Below are 6,000 nucleotides of genomic sequence, written 5' to 3'. Positions count from 1 at the left end.
TAAAGACAATGGCTCTGTGTTCAGCGCTGTAGCGTTAGAGCTGGGAGAGGCTTGACCGTTATCATGGTAGAGTTCGTTCACATGGTTTTCCTCCAGACAGTCTCAACACATACAAGTCAGATTGTTTGGAGACTCTGTAGATCTGACTGTTGTTTGTATTCGTCTTAACTTTGGAAAATGATAAAGGATAAGGGATATACGTATAAGCAGCCCTTTTGCATTTTTAATTTGTTAATTGAACAGTAACATAACCTCCTTTGTACTAAATGCACTTTAAAGAACTTGCATTTCTCCTTTACTCATCCTTTTTCTGTCAGCACTTTGCTCTCACGAGAACATCTCGCGGTCAAAGAAAAATGCTACCGGCACCTAAGCAATAGCCTTTTGGCCTTTTACTACTGTTGTAATTTTTATGAGGCCGCGTTGCACTCGACCCTGAGTTTCCTGTCCATAAGTGCATCAGCAACATTGCTTGGCCCAAACCTATAGGCCTCCTGCTAAAACAGTGTTTGTTTTAAGACTGAAATAATCTGTAATGTTCCTGCAGTGTGTCTTGTGTCAGGAATTTAATTGAAATAGTGGCATTTTTAAAGAGACAGATCCCTTAAAGCTACAGTGGGTAAAAATGGAGCAAATATGATTTAAAAAAAAGTTATTTTTATTTTATAACGGTCACTTTATCCTGACAGTAGTGCATGAGACAGGTAATCGGAAAAAGATCACATGCCTCTGTGTCCTCCGGTGTCCTTCGGTGTGTCCTCCGGTGTGTCCTTCGGTGTCCTCCGGTGCTCCTAATGGCATCTGCAAGATTTCACAGACCAGAGGAAAACAACCAATCAAAGCTGAGCTGGAGCCTTGCCGTCTCTGAGCAGCTGTCAATCACTCTTAAACTCTGATCAAACGGTCAAACTAGGCAGCGCTGATCAAATATGAATCAATATTCTGTTACTGTAATGTCTATTTCTCACCTCAAATGTTTTCAGAAACATCTTGTAGGGTACTGTTTAGCTGTAAAATGAAAAACTTTGTGACCCGGCAGCCATGTTGAGATCAGTTGAGGAAATACCAAGCACCGCCCACCAGCCGGAGCACACTTTCTCCTTTTACAGCTAAACAGTACACTACAAGATGTTTCTGAAAACATTTTAGGTGAGAAACAGGCATTACAGTAACAGAATATTGATTCATATTTAATCTGCGCTGCCTATTGACCATTTGATCGGAGTTTGCGAGTGATTGACAGCTGCTTCCCTTGAATGAACAGCCAATAGGAACGCTCTCTCTCTCTGAAATGACCTGTGATTGGCCAAAGTCTCCCATCACTGGCTAGATCTTTTAAAGCCTGAAAACAGAGCCACTAGGAGGAGCAGAAGTCTCTCTCAGATCACTTAAATTGCAATATGCTGAAAGGTTAAATATTCTTCCTACTGAAGCTTTAATGTCTGAGAACAGAGAGTGCCTTCTGAGGAAAATACACCAAAACAGTGTTTTTTCCTCTTCTCCTTGTTATTATTATTAATGAACATACTACTCCACAATCACTGTCTTCTAACCCACCTGCTCCTCTGCTACCACATGACTGCTGATGTCAGCCAGAGAGAGTCAAGGCTGGGAAACCTGTAGACAAAATGGTGCGTCCATCCAGCACAGTAGTGAGCATGTGTGGGGGATATATAAGGAGGAAGAAGAGGGGGGAGAAAAAACAAACCAATTAAACAGATGATTACAAATCTTTCCTCTTATAGCTCTGGTGTTTTTTTTTATAGCATATGTATTTATGAAGTTCAGCAGCCCATATGATAAATTAGCCTCTGTATTCACCAGGGTCCTCCCACCCCTCTGTCTTGTTCTCTAATCCGCCCACATGTATCGTCTGAGGAGGAGAGAGAGAAAAAAAACTAGTGCAGAAGGTGACGCTCCTCCAAAGGAACAGAGAGAGGCACAGAGAGAGGAAAAGAGGTGTCTACAGGCTGCATCTCGATTGAAACATTTGCAAAAAAGGGTTGGAGACAAGAGGAAGAGCTGAATGGTAGCTACACCCTGCGCCTGGAAGCGTAGAGACACTGTAACAAAGGCTGGCAATTATTTTTTTTGTGGCAATAACAAAGAGGTGGGAGAGAAAGGGGAATCGAGGGGAAATAGCAACAACAACAACAACAAAAAAGCAGCCAGTTTTCAGGGTGGACTTCTTGCTTCATTTCATCCGAAAAAGACTCATCCCTTTTGCCCATCATCAGCATGACCATAAGCTATAAGTAACAATCGGCAATAACGCTGTCCACAAAACGAGATTTTCAGGCGCGCATATTTTGATTTCGAATTGCCTTTTGCGAGAAACTGGATATACTCTGTGAAATCATAAGAAAAGAGGTGATCTAACAAAGAAAAACTACATTTTGATTGATCTTTTTTTTTAAAGCTTGATGTGCGTGTTTCTGCACGCACTCGAAACGAACCTGAACCAAGTGAGTATTAAACCGTGTCTGTATATATATATATATATATATATATGTGTCTGTATATTTTGGTGGTTTTATATTCTATCCGTCTATAATAGCAGAGCATTTATTGGACAGCTCAAAAAAAAAAAAAAAAAAGCGTCTAGCCTACATTCAACAAGTCTCGTTATATCCACAATAACTGGCATTTCTTTTTCCTCTTCTGTTTTGATCATCATCCATATGAGAATATGTGCAAAATGTTCAAATTAGACTGTTTTTCTTATTATTTATAGCTGCTATAACGCAAAAAGAACTGCACTTTTACACATTTTTACACATTATACACTGATATGACGCTTAAAAATAATCTTTTTTTTAAAAAAAATAACATTTCCTCATTGCACAAATGGTGGGTGTTTCCCCATCTATACACACCACTAGATCCGAGCAGTTTCATGCCTCAGAGGGGGGAATGTGTGTGTGTGTGTGTGTGTGTGTGTGTGTGTGTGTGTGCGTGCGTGCGTGCGTGCATTCCTCTTGGCATCATTGTGTGTGTCTGTCTGCTTTTCCATGTGTGTATTGTGCATTTGTGTGCATGCATTTGTTTTCAGTGTGTGTGCACTGTGGCAAGTGTCAAGGCCTGAAATGGAGGTTTTGATAAAGGAACCATATATAGGAGGAGGGTGACACAAACACACACACACATATGAGAGAGAGGAGGTGTGAGGAGGAAGATGATGAGCACTGGAGCAGAACCACAGGAAAGGACAGAGCGTCACCGAGATCCAGGAAGTCTATGGGGGCAGTTAAATGTCTAGACGTGGTCTTCTTCTTCCCCCCCACCGCCACCACCACCACATCACCATTCCACTGCATTACACACACAATGTAGTTTCATAACGCCTCTTCTTCCTTCACTTTCCCAGAGCATGCCTCGCTTTTTTCCTGCCAACTGTCTCCAGCATGCTCATCCCTCCTCTCCATGGGAACTCTCTTCCTCCATTTGCTCTCTCCCCTCCTCCTCCTCCTCCTCCTCAATCCTGCATTATGAATCTACAGCTGGAGCTATTTTTAGATTGAGGGTAACCCAGAAAACACCCTTTCGATTTTAGCAAAAAAAAAAAAAAAAAGCCTCCCCACTAGAGACAGTGGCATGCTGTCGGTGGATGTGATTGGTAGAGTATAGTGATGGGGCTGGAAAGGAGGGCGCTGCTGTTTAAGCAACGGGGGGGAATAAATCTATTTTGAGGCTGTGATTGAATTACGCATCTGTCGTGTCCTGCCTGTGTGGTGTTCTTGCCTCTGACCCCTTCCTCTCTGATGGTTTCTCTCTCTCATCTCACACGTCTTCTATACCAGCAGAGAACTTTCCCCCTCTGTCCTTCAACTAATCCGTCACCTGATCGAGCATCTCTGTGTTTGAAAACACTTTGACCTTGAGGCTGACCTTTCAAGCTCTCTCCGTCTCCTTTGTTCCCTCTTGTCTCTTCACATTCAAACTTCTCTCTCTCTCTTCTGTCGAGAGTCTATAATCTGTGACTTCCCTATACCCCTCCTCTATGTCTAATCGCTGGCTATAGTTCACAGGTCAGGGATGAGCGCAGTAGTACTTCTTCCATCATCTCAACCACATCAGTGCGCTGCTGGATCATAATGGTCCTAATCAGCATCATTAATTAGGAGCAGACAGGTTTAAATGGCCTAAGAGAGAGCCGAGAGGTGCGGAGGTTAAAGCTATTTTGCTCTTGATGCAAATTCTCCTAGGAAGCAAGATTTTAAACACTGAGGGATATTTTAGCTCAGATTTATCCAGGTCCAAAAATAGCGTTCCTTCCCGACATGACACACTATCCCTTGGCTTGCACTCAGTCAGTGCTGTTTCAGGATTTTTTCTTCTGACCTCTCCTATACACCACAATCGCTAGTCCTCCATCACTCCCTGCATTCACCCTGCCTCCTTCTGTCACTAGTGAAGTCTCCCTCAGCAGGGTTTATCTATCCCACAAAAAAAAATCTCAATATTTATCCTCCTGTTGGGCTGGAAGGATTTTTAGTCATGGACACTGGCTGAGCTCTCAGAGCTCTCTTACAGGCTTCATTTCTGCTGGTCTATTCCTGAAAATGGCCTTATGTATTAATCATCCCCAGCCAGCTAAAAGGAGTCTTTTTTTCTCTCATACAAAGTGGAGGTGATCATAGCAAGAGCTTCATGGGAGAGGAGGGGAGGGTGGGGGGGTGATTGACCAACATGCAGGAGACCTCCAAGGTGTGTGTTGGTGCTGCAGTATATGTGTGGATTGGTCAGCACCCTGGAGATCTCCACGCTGGTGTTGCTGAGTAGAGGAGCTGCCATTTCCCTTTCTGCTTTGCTTAATTGATTGGCTCTTTAATTCATGTTCTGGGAATTGGCCGCTGGTGAGTTTTACTATGATGAGAATTGTTTTTTTCCCCTCTCTCTGTGTACATTAGCTGTCTCAGAGCTATACTGGGTCATTGTGTGGCCTTGTTTTTTTCTCTGCACCCTGTTTTTTTTCCCCCTTCCCATCCATTCATGACATTCATCTTCATTCTTATTCATTCATACGCACACCTACCTCTCACTACTATCCTCACTCGTGCGGTGCGCGAGTGAGGAGTGCACCTTTATCTGGCTTCTTCTTCCTCTCCTGCCTAAGTTACACCATGAGGTGCAATGACAATTCAAAGAGGGAGGAGGGAGGAGGACATTGCCTGTGTGTGTGGTGTGTGACACCGCACTAAAAGGGGAGGTGACCGCAGTGCTTTTTCACCGTTCTGCAGTGCCTCACTTTCTCCTGTTGGGGTCCCCTCGACACTGGGGAGTGAGAGGAGAGGGAGAGGGAGAGGGAGAGGGAGAGGGAGAGGGAGAGGGAGAGGGAGAGGGAGATGGAGAGGGAGAGGGAGAGGGAGAGGGAGAGAAGAGGAGAGGAGAGGAGATGGAGAGGGAGAGGAGAGGAGAGGAGAGGAGAGGAGAGGAGAGGAGAGGAGAGGAGAGGAGAGGAGAGGAGAGGAGAGGAGAGGGAGAGGGAGATAAGGTAGAGATGAGGGGGAGAGGAATGAGGAAAGGAGGGAGGAGGCGATAAGGGTGGAACAGCGTGAAGCCTTGTGGTTACATCCTTTGATGAGGTAGCGGGTGGGAAAAGAAATGGCTGCGCACCAGAAACACATACGTAATTCGTGCCATCTCTCTCTCTCACACACACACACACACACACACACACACACACACACACACACACACACACACACACACACACACACACACACACACACATGCATACATTACACACTTGCCTGCAAAGCCCTCCTTTCCCCCCAGTGGTGCATTTCAGCTCCTCTGTATGTCTGTTTTACATCCCTACACTTGTTTTCCTTCCTCTCCTCCTCCTCCGCCTCCTCTCTCTTCATCAATCCACTCCTCTTATTAGTATTGCAGACCATCTCTAACCCTTCCTCCCCTTCATCCTCATACACCTTTACAGCCATTCAGGTGCTATCCTGAGCCACTGCAAGGTCTTTTTTTGTCTTCTGGTCTCCTCCC

At 44.6% G+C, this 6,000-nt stretch overlaps 2 protein-coding genes across 9 annotated transcripts in view; one reads left to right on the top strand and one right to left on the bottom strand.

The window, feature by feature from the left end:
* Positions 1-1,662: 1,662 nt before the first annotated feature.
* Positions 1,663-6,000, top strand: part of LOC141758858 (voltage-gated potassium channel KCNC1-like) — a 63,324-nt gene continuing 58,986 nt past the window's right edge. For 3 of the 7 annotated variants that reach the window (XM_074620613.1, XM_074620614.1, XM_074620615.1), the window contains exon 1: positions 1,664-2,465. The gene's annotated coding sequence lies outside the window, so the exon portion shown is untranslated. Of the gene's footprint in view, positions 2,466-6,000 lie in introns of all 7 variants that reach the window. The other 4 variants (XM_074620612.1, XM_074620611.1, XM_074620616.1 and 1 more) reach the window with 3 other exon arrangements.
* Positions 4,240-6,000, bottom strand: part of LOC141758856 (liprin-alpha-3-like) — a 107,312-nt gene continuing 105,551 nt past the window's right edge. For both annotated transcript variants that reach the window (XR_012591970.1, XR_012591969.1), the window contains exon 33: positions 4,240-4,250. The gene's annotated coding sequence lies outside the window, so the exon portion shown is untranslated. The remainder of the gene's footprint in view (positions 4,251-6,000) is intronic.

The sequence above is a fragment of the Sebastes fasciatus genome, chromosome 20, assembly GCF_043250625.1.
Source record: "Sebastes fasciatus isolate fSebFas1 chromosome 20, fSebFas1.pri, whole genome shotgun sequence".
Lineage (NCBI taxonomy): Eukaryota > Metazoa > Chordata > Actinopteri > Perciformes > Sebastidae > Sebastes > Sebastes fasciatus.
Note: the sequence above shows the minus strand (reverse complement) of the source record. Positions and strands in the feature narration are given on the sequence as shown.